The 10,992-nt window shown below is 39.0% G+C and overlaps 1 long non-coding RNA gene across 2 annotated transcripts in view; it reads right to left on the minus strand.

Moving 5' to 3' along the window:
- The window catches only part of LOC123514473, a 30,829-nt gene extending 20,602 nt beyond the window's left edge, over positions 1–10,227 (minus strand). The window contains exon 1 of one of the 2 annotated variants that reach the window (XR_006677614.1): positions 9,706–10,227. This is a non-coding gene — a long non-coding RNA (uncharacterized LOC123514473). The remainder of the gene's footprint in view (positions 1–9,705) is intronic. The other variant, XR_006677615.1, reaches the window with a different exon arrangement.
- Between the last annotated feature and the right edge of the window lie 765 nt (positions 10,228–10,992).

The following is a 10,992-nucleotide window of genomic DNA, read 5'->3' on the forward strand; positions in this document are numbered from 1 at the left end:
AAAAAATCAAAATTCTATGAGGTGAAAAGTTTTGGTATATGACATACTTCATATCCGTACCAGCAAAATTGAAATGTGTCCTCTAATGACAAATTTTATAGGAAAATACATTTTTTAAAAGATATTTTATTTTCATGTTGTAACTACTAAATAACATTGTGTAATAAATATCTATGAAGAAAAAAAAAAAAAAAAATTACCCACGTTTTATTTTTTTATTTTTTAAAAACCTCACCGGATGGTTCCCTTAAAAGTGACTTATGCTAACATAGATGGTTTGTTAAGAAGCATATCGGAAGTTCGGGATTATTTGAAGAAGAAAAAGCCGGATGTAATGTGCATCATTGAAACAAAACTGAAAAAAAAAACATCCATGTCAACTTTAAAGAGGAAGGATATAATACCTGGAGGAGGGACAGGAAGGATATAGGGGGAGGACGAGTGCTAATGATGGTTCATGATAACAATATGTATGGAGGATGTGCAATATGGTGAGGACAAGGTGGAAGTAATGGGAGTAACAATCAGAACAGAAGATTGGAAAAGAAAAATCATAGTTACATATGTTCCACCGAAGACTAATACATGGGGATCAGAAGAGCATAAAGATATCTCCAAAGAGAGGCAATAAAGTGTCTGGATAACATAAGAGATAGAAGAATACTCTTAGTTGGAGACTTTAACTGTAAATAAATAAACTGGGGAGAGATGGAAGTAATGGACAATGCTGGACAGTGGAGTGAGAAAGTGTTACAGTTGACTATGGTTAATACAATGGACCAGTGGGTGGAGGAGTCAACAAGGTACAGGGGGGAAGAAGAACCATCGTTGCTTGACCTAGTCTTCACAAAAAAACCTAACTGAGTCCCCTCCAATCATACAATACCTCAGTCCAATGGGGAAAAGTGATCATGTGACATTAGAGATGCAAATGCAGGAGGAAGACGAGATAAGTTACAGAGAGGACTATAAAGGAGAGAATAAATTATGCAAGAGCGGATTTTGAAAAACTAAGGAGTTATTTTGCTGATATTCATTGGAGTAATATTATGTGCAGGAAGACTGTACAAAAGAAATATGATATATTCTTACAAAAATACTTTGAAGGAGTAAAAAGTTTGTTCCTGTTTATAGAGTTCAGAAAAAATATATGCCTGGTACAATGCTAGATCCATACAAGCAAAAAGGCAAAAGATAAAGCTGGAAGAAACTCAAAGGAGGAAATGACTAACAGAGCTATACAAAGATACTAGAAATTAATATATTAGAGTAAGGAGAGAGGAAGAAAGAAACTTGAGAAAAGATAATGATAAAAAAGAAGGATGAATCCAAACTTTCTACAAAGTTTATAAAAGGCAAAACAAAGAATAAGAAACAGTTAAAAATAATTAAAGGAAATAGGACACATGAAACACCTGAAGAAATGAGTGAACTTATGAACGAGAGCTTTAAATCAGTATTTAATGAAGATGATGATTTCATAGAACCTAATACAACCAAGCATTGCACAAGTAGGATTACAGAAACACTGTGGTGCAAGCAGAGTCAATTGGAAGACTGCTAGAAGGGGTGGACGTGAGGAAGGCAATGGGGCCAGATGGAGTGTCAAGAGGGACACTGAGTAATGCACAGAACAAATACTGGATGGATGGCACCAATCTTGGGTGTGATCATTGTTCGCCAGCTGGTTTAATTCACAAGTTGGTCCTGCCTATCGCGCCGAACTGTCGCCCTTGTGGAAGCCCTATTAAAAAAATATATATAATGATATTCATGCCTACATACCTCACAATATAATTGTTTGGTTATTTATTTATGTATCTGATTGAAAATGACATAAAAATATGCAAATATATGTTCCTAATGGTGCAAAGTATGGATGTACCAGTGTCCCATCAAAATATATTTTGCAAGTCTAATAGTACATATATACCTTATCACAAAATTATCAGAGTTTCTGCATAGGATAATGCTCCACTCAAAAAAGCGTAGAGCAAATATCACTGAGTAGCATTTATAAAAAAAATTTCGAGTCTGTGCCGAAATAACCTGGCCAACATTACCGAAACCGAATTTTCCTAACTGAGTCACAACAAGCCTTTTGATCTCAGAAAGTTTCTCAGAGTTGGCACTGTTCATTTTCTAAGTTCATCCTCACTAATATCCATAGTGTTATCCATAGTGAAGTAGAATATGAAGATGAGTGACAGAACAATGGTACATGTTAGAAATATAATCATAGAACAAGAAAAAGCAATGTATGAATAAAACAAAAATGGAAAGAAAAGGCATTAAAACAGAAAATGAATGTAGAAATGGAGATAAAGAAAAGGTATATATATATAAATATTTCAAGATATGAGAGACATTCAGAAAGATTATAAAAATTAAACATTTAAGATTAACAAAATGCAGAAAGCAATAGGACCAGATGGTGTATCGGCTGGGTTAAAAGAATGTAAAGAGCAATTACTGGATCCAATTTGGAAATAATTAAACAGCTCAATGATGGAAGGCAAGGTACCACTGGAGTGGAAAAGAGCAAATATAGTCCCAATATACAAAGGAGGAAAAAGAACAGAGCCACTGAATTACAGACCAGTGTCACTGACTAGTGTTGTGGGAAAGATCTATGAAATTGTTATCAAAGAAAAAGGTTGGAATATCTGGAGGAAAGGAGCAAGTCATATCGAACAGACAATTTGGGTTCAGGACAGGGCGGTCATGTGTATCAAACTTATTAAGCTTCTACTCCAGAGTTATTGCAGGACTTGAAAACAGAGATGGATGGGTAGACACAGTATACCTGGACATTAAAAAGGCTTTTGATAAAGTCCCACAGGAAGACTTCTTTGGAAACTAGAGAACATAGGAGGACTGTGGAACCTTGCTCGAATGGACAAGAGATTATTTGAAGGATAGAGAAATGAGAACTGTGATCAGAGATACATACTCATCTTGGGGTAAAGTAACTAGTGGGGTGCCACAAGGGTCAGTGTTAGCCTCATTATGTAAACGACATTCACATTGGGATAAACAGTTATATAAATTTGTTCGCTGATGATGCAAAGTTGCTAAGAGTTATCAAAACCAGAGAGGACTGTCAGCTGTTGCAGGAAGATTTAAACAAGATCTATGAATGGAGCAAGAAGTGGAAATTGGAGTTTAATGCCAAGAAATGCCACATAATGGAACTAGAAAGAGTAAGAGAAGACCAGTATGGAACTATTTGATGGGAGAGGAGCAAATAATGAAGACTAAAGAGGAAAATGATCTTGGAGCTATCATACAAAAAAATCTGAGCCCTGATAAACCCATAAGCAAGATATTTGGACTATCATATAAGATGTTGACTAATATAAGAGTGGCATTTTATTACATGGATAAAGATATGATGAAAAAAATAATCACAAGCATGATACACCCAAGGCTGGAATATGCAGCAGTGGTATGGTCTCCGAGTTCTAAAAAAGACATAAGAAAACTGGAAAGGATACAGAAGATTGCTACAAAGATGGTGCCGGAATTAAAGGACCTCACATATGAAGAACGACTGAAGGAAATGGGACTGCCAACCTTACAAGATAGAAGAGAACGGGGACCTAATAACAATGTATAAGATAGTAAATGATATTGAAAAGATAGACAAAGAAGACCTGGTGCTGTTGATGGAAGAAGATGGAAGGACAAGAGGACATGAAAAGAAGATCAGGATGAGGCAGTGTGTGAAGGATATTGAAAATACAGTTTTCCACACAGAATGGTGGAAAAATGGAATGCATTGGATAATGGAATTGTTGCAGCAATAGTGTGCATAACTTTAAAGAAAAACTAGATAAATGGAGATATGGAGACAAGACACTATGAGCCCTGCTCGAACCCCTGTACAATACAACTAGGTAAATACACACACACACACACACACACACACACACACACACACACACACACACGCACACACACACACATAGTGTAGTGGTTAGCACACTTGACTCACAATCGAGAGGGCCGGGTTCGAGTCCCAGCCATCCACCACCTAGTGTTTGTTGCTTCACTCAGGTAACAAACATGAGGTGTACCTTAAATAGTTTATAGTATATCTGTAAGCTATTTTCACGCTGGGTGGTAACCTTACAACCAACCCCACCCTGTGGGTGGTTGGCCTCTCCCAGGGTGTGAGGTCATAAAACTTTGCCCGAGCTATTCTCTACATTCCTCCTTCTTTCTCTCTTTTCTATTTCATAGGAGTGGGTTTGCAGAGATTCCACAGTCGTGCATCCGACCTTCAGTCTCTGTGCCACTTCTCCTCCCTCTGGTTGATGCGACCCAGAACTTTTTTTTTTTTTTTTTTTCTTCTTTCCCTTTCTTTCTCGCAATCCCACGTTGTGTAGGCAGGACAAAGGGATGAATGGTGGCAGCGATTTTTTCCTTCTTTTCTTTTGCCACTGCTACTGTCAGGTCCCCCATGTAATTGGCGACCTGGGGTATACCATAATAATTGCCTTGCCTGGTGTTGCGGCTCCTCCAGGTGGACCTTTTATTCCGCTGTGTTTTCTCTTTTTTATGGAGTTTCATTTTATTTAATTTTCCTCATTACCCTTAGTGGTGATGTTCACCCTAATCCCGGTCCTCGTAATAACTGTTGTAAGGCCTTATACATTAATATTCGGGGCCTAAAGGCCAACTTGCAAGACGTTGCAGTTGCGTCCTCCAAATATGATATAATTTTTGTTCAGAGACTCTTGTTTCGAGCTTCAGGCATGTTTCTGAGATTCTGATTCCTAATTTCAAGAGGCCTCTTCTTCTGAGGCGTGATTCTATCCCTAGAGCTCGGGGGATGTGTATATACTTACGTCCAGCATGCAGCGCTTCACGCATTACCAAATTTGAGTGTGGCTGTCATGAAATGATGCTGGTTAAAATTTGCAGTCGTTTTAATAACTACTATATCTTCTCTGTATATAGAAATCCCGATCTTGATGATTCTATTTATGACTGTTTGCTAAATTCTATGGCATCTATTCAAGAATCAGACCCTAAAGCTTCCTTTGTTTTTGTTGGTGATGTTAATGCACATCATCAGGATTGGTTGAACTCCGTTTCTCAAACAAATCAACATGGTCGGGCTGCTCTAGATTTTAGTAACCTCACCGGTTGTGAGCAGATCGTTCATAGCCCAACTCACGTCTCGGGTAATTGCCTTGATCTTCTTTTACAGACGCCCCTCTGCAGTAACTTTGCAGGTCGTCCCTCCCCTTGGTAGCACAGACCACTCTGGCTTGTCTTTCAATATTCAAACTTCATTTCCTATTCCGGACGAGCCAATATCGCGGAAAGTATTTCTAAAGTCACGAGCCAATTGGACTGGTGTCATTGCCGATTTTAACAACATTGTATGGCGGGAAATTTTACATTCTGATAGTCCAATTGATTCCCTTAACAGTGTTTTACTTAACATTAGTGAAAGAAGAATTCCTTCTAAAATAATTCGAAGTCGTCGCAAGGACAGTGCCTGGTTTAATGATGACTGCAGGCGTGCTCAGCGTGGAAAACAGGTTGCTTATTGTGAATGGTCCCGACTGCGTTCACCTGAATCATGGGAAAATTACGTTCGTCTGCGTTTATTTGCCCAACGTACATATTCTAGCGCACAGGATGAGTACAATGAACACCTTAAAAATGTTCTGATTGGCACCTCCCAACCACACTCATGGTGGTCAGCTTTAAAGCAATCACTCTTTGGTGTGGACTCAAGTTTACCTCCTCTGTCATGTACTGACGGTTCAATCTGCCATAATTCTAAGGACAAAGCCAATCTTTTAGCTTCCGTTTTAACTCGAAACAAAGTGATGAAGAGTTTGATCTGCCGCCGTCTTGTCCCCAGGACATTAAATTACACTCCATTGCCTTTAAGTCCTCCGAAATCTTAAGATATCTTAATGAGTTAGACTCATTCGGGGGTTGTGATCCTTTGGGTTTTCTGCCTCTTTTTTACAAAAAGATTGCTTCTCCTCTCGCTCCAAAATTGGCAGTTATTTTTAGAGCTCTTTTTCGTAAGGGTTCTTTTCCGGTATGCTGGCGTACTGCAAATGTTACCCCTATTCCAAAGGGATCTTCATCCTCCATTCACCCCGGTGACTATAGACCCATTTCCATAACCCCGGTGTTATCTAAGATTTTTGAGCGCCTGCTGGCCAAGCGTCTCAATCGTTTTTTAGATATTAATAATTTGTTGCCATCTAGTCAGTTTGGTTTTAGAAAAGGTCTCAGTACTTCTGATGCTCTCGTTTGCATAACGCACGACATGCAAGCTGCCCTTGATGCTGGTCATGAATCTAGAGTAATTTCACTTGATTTTAGTTCTGCATTTGATCGTGTTAATCATAGAGCCCTTTTATCGAAAGTTAGATCTATTGGTATTGGTGGCCGCGTCCATCAAGTTCTGTCAGAGTTCCTAACGAGTCGAAGGCAGCGTGTGACTGTTGATGGCTGCCTTAGTTCTTTTAGTCCAGTTGTATCCGGTGTTCCGCAGGGAAGTGTTCTGGGACCTCTTCTTTTATTATTTATACATCTGACATGTGGTGTGGGATTGAATCTAATATGGTTGCTTATGCTGATGACACCACTATATATGCGACAATTCCTTCCCCACAGGATAGGCAGAGAGTCGCTAATGTACTCACTCAAGATGTTTCAAGGATTCTGTCATGGTGTGATCGGTGGGGTATGAAACTGAACCCGAGTAAATCCCATAGTATGGTTATTAGCAGATCAAGGACACCTTTCCCAGTTCACCCTGATATTGTTGTCAACGAAGTACCTATTCCTAATTGTTCGTCTCTGAAGTTACTCGGAGTCACCCTTGATCCCAAACTTACTTTTGAGTTGCACTTGCGTTCACTTGCATCATCAGTCTCATGTAAAGTTGGTTTGTTACGCAAATGTAGGCGGATATATTCCTCTGATGATATTGTAAGAAATTGCTTTTACTCTTTCATACTGCCTCATTTTGAATATTGTCACTCTGTGTGGATCTCTGCAGCAGAGTCTCACTTAAAGCTTTTAGATAGAGCATTCAACCAGATTAAATTTCTTCTTCCTAATCTTGAGATTAATCTTCGGCATCGTCGTTTGGTTGGATCATTGTCCTATTTCTTCAAAATCATGTCTAATTCCAACCACCCGTTGCATTGTCATTTGCCTGCCCCTTCACTACCAGCACGTGCTACAAGACAATCCTTGATCATGAATGACCGTTCCTTGTCTGTGAATCGATGTAATACTTCACAATTTTCCCGGTGTTTTATCCCAGTATCTGCTAGACTCTGGAATACAATTCCCAACGAGATTGTTAATTCTAGTAACATTGAAGCATTTAAAAACGTGTGAATACCTTTCTTCTCTCTGAACTCACTACCTCTTAGATCTCTACCAATCTTCCTATTCTGTTGTTCATTCCTGTTACTTCCTTTCACTTATCGGTGAGGTGCCGCCCACTGGGCCTTTGGGTTTATGCAGTTATGCTTTCCAGTGGGTCGCCTTCATTGACCTCATAATAATAATAATAATAACAACAGAGTACCACATGGAAGACTTCTCTGGATAATAGAACACATGCGAGGAATAAAGGGGAATATATCTTAGAATGGATGACAGACTACCTAACAGATAGGGATATGAGGATAACGATAAGAGACACACCATCTAGTTGGAGCAGAGTCACTAGTGGCGTACCACAGGGTTCAGTGCTGGCACCAATTACACTCCAATGAACAATATGCAAGACGGTCTGAGTTGTTACATGAATTTGTTTGCAGATGATGTGAAACTTTTGAGAGTGGTAAGGATCATCGAAGACTAGGGAATAGCTGAAAGATATTGACAAGATCTGGAAGTGGAGCCAAGAGTGGAAATTAGAATTTAATACCAGGAAATGCCATGTAATGGAAATGGGTAAAAGTAATAGAAGACCTAAATGGGAATATAAAATGGGAGAAGAGATTATTATGAAAACTAGTGATGAAAAAGACTTGGGAGTGATTATACAAGACACCCTGACCCCAAAAAGACACAACAATGGACTATTTGCTTCAACATACAAGACACTAACTAACTTCAGGGTGGTGTTTCATTAGCTACATGGACAAGAGTAAGATGAAAAAGATCACAACCATTACGATAGGATCCAGACTAATATGCAGCAGTGGTGTGGTCACCATACAGGCAGAAAGACATCAAGAGAATAGGAAGAATCCAAAAGACCACTACACAGATGGTCCCATGTAAATAAAGGATCTTCCCTATGAAGAAAGACTGAAGGAAATGGAACTACAACCTTTGAAGGATAGATGGGAAAGAGGAGATCTAATAACGATGTTTAAGTTAGTAAACTGTATGGGAAAGATAAACACACAAGATCAGTATCATTGACAGAGAATGGAGATAGATGAACAAAGGCCATTCCAAGAAGATCAAGAAAAGTCAGTGTTTGAGAAACATTAAAAGTTAAGTTTTCCACAAAGGACGGTGGATATTTGGAACGGATTGAGTGAAGAGATTGCAGCAGCAGAAAGTGTGCACAAATTAAAGAAAAAATTGGATAAATATATATATGGAGACAGGTCACAATGAATCCCACTCAAACCCAGTAATATACACACAAGTTTAGGTTAGACTATTATTCTGAGACACACACACAGGAAGAGAAAAAAATAATAAAGAAAAGTAAATAGAAAAAAAAAAATAGCCCCACAGGAGCATAAACCAACACACACACACACACACACACACTGCCCCGCAATAGTCAGGCGAGTGAAGCGAGTGGGTAAATTTTTAGTTTCAACCAATATAGCCTATCTTATATTTCTTTTTCCCTATGTCTAACAACCTTGGGGTACCTCCTGGGAAACCTAACTTAACCTAACCTTATTATGTATTTCCGATAGGGTAAAATGGGGTTACAAATGCTGATACACCTAACCTAACCTAACCTAAATTCTGTCCTGAAGTTATTATTCAATTCCGATAGGATAAAATGCGGTTTGGGTCCGCCGTGGTACAGTGGAACCATGCGTACTTTAGGGTCCGCTCTCCAAGCGCACGGGTTCGAATCCTGTCCACGGTCCGAGTGTAGGTTGGGCTTCCTCACTCGGGGCAACAGTTTCCTAGCGGGTGGGCTTTGAGATAGGAAGTACCCCAAAAAGTATCCCCTTTAGCCCAATAAATTCCCGTAAAAAGCCCACATGGTATATAAAAAAATAAAAAAAAAAAATACTCGTAGACCTAACCTAAATTCTGTCCCGAAGTTATAATTAATTTCCAATGGGGTACTATGGAGTTAGAAATGCTCGTAGACCTAACCTAACCTATCCTAAATATGTCCTGAAGTTATTATTAATTTCTGATAGGGTAAAATAGAGCTAGAAATGGTAATAGAAGTGTGATATAGACCGTGAGTGTATTAAAAAGATCTGCAAACCTACAGGGGCGTACACCAACACAATAGTCAGGCTAGTGAACCATCCAGTGAGGTGTGCGCACATGAACACGCACGTGGCGGCGATGGGACAGACCAACGTGGGGAAGGAAAGGGTCGAAACCAGTAATATTGGCATGGCTCACCGCACACCCACGCTACTCCATCTTATATCACCCATTTCTCCGCCCCCACACGCCGCCCATACTACAGTGAGGGGCGCCACTTACCCTAACACCAGCACTGGACGCCGCCACCTCTGGGTCACGCTGGAAATGATGACCGAGTCGGGAACACTTCAATGCCGCCGTCCACCCGCTAGCCCGCCATTGTGACACACGGGTTGGGCGGACCTGTGTGTGTTACCTGTTGCTATTTTGTTTTATTTCTTACTACGTTTTGCTTGTATAGAAGTTTTTGTTGTATTTTTATTATTCTTTGTATTTTTTGCTTTGTTTTTCTTCTTAGTTTTTATTTATTTTCTTTGTTTTTTAAATGTTGATATTTGAATGATTGTCAGGCATATATCTTTTATTCAGTTGTTTTGAGAAGATTTATTGTTATTTTGTTAGTTCTTTTTTGTTTATTTTTGCCAAAGTTTGGTGTTGTTTCTATTTTCCTTATTTTTTTTCTAATCTCGATATTTTGATCGGTCTTAATTACCTCTTTAATAAATGCAGTAGTTTCACTTGAATTTTCGTGATATTTTGTCACTCATATATTGTCATTTCTATTCCTACCATTCTAAGGTACACAACCTGTCCTCGCCTTCAACAATAACTTGCTTCCTACCTCAGTCTCCTACATGTCATTCTATTCTTCTGGTTCATATATATATATATATATATATATATATATATATATATATATATATATATATATATATATATATATATATATATATATATATACTGCCATTTTAATTTTAATTGGCTCTCCATTTCCGATCTCCACTCCCCCAAAACATTAGCTTCTATTAGAAGCTAAGGATAGAAGCCTTCTATCCTTTTGCTTATGTCTCTATTCTCCAGTCTTCTTCTAAGTTCTCCTTTTCCTTCCATCTGCATGTTTACCTCTCTCCTCCATGATGATCCTAATCTGTTCTACGAAAGGACTTTCTTTGCCCATCTGTCATCTTCCAGTTCTATTTTCTTCATAAAGGACTTTTCCTTGGCAATGAATTCTATCTGGGAATGTGCTCCATCCCACGTCACCTCTAACTGCCTCTACACCTGTGCATCTGTATATACTGGCTCCTTGCGCCACCGACCTATCATTTCCTGCACTTTATCTAGATCCTGGATGCCCTTCTCTGTAAATCTTATTAGTTCTGCTCCATATAGGCAGTGTGGGACTGCCATTCCCTTCCACAGACTCCTGCCCACCTCATATATATTGATTACTCTGTTTCCCTCATTAAGGATCATCCCAGCAACTTTCCTTGCCTTGTCTTTATTTATTTTTCTTTGTCTTTCCCACCTATGCCTTCATTACTGACCTCCATTCCCAAGTCTGCA

This window comes from Portunus trituberculatus, chromosome 5, assembly GCF_017591435.1.
Source record: "Portunus trituberculatus isolate SZX2019 chromosome 5, ASM1759143v1, whole genome shotgun sequence".
NCBI classification, from domain to species: Eukaryota; Metazoa; Arthropoda; class Malacostraca; order Decapoda; family Portunidae; genus Portunus; species Portunus trituberculatus.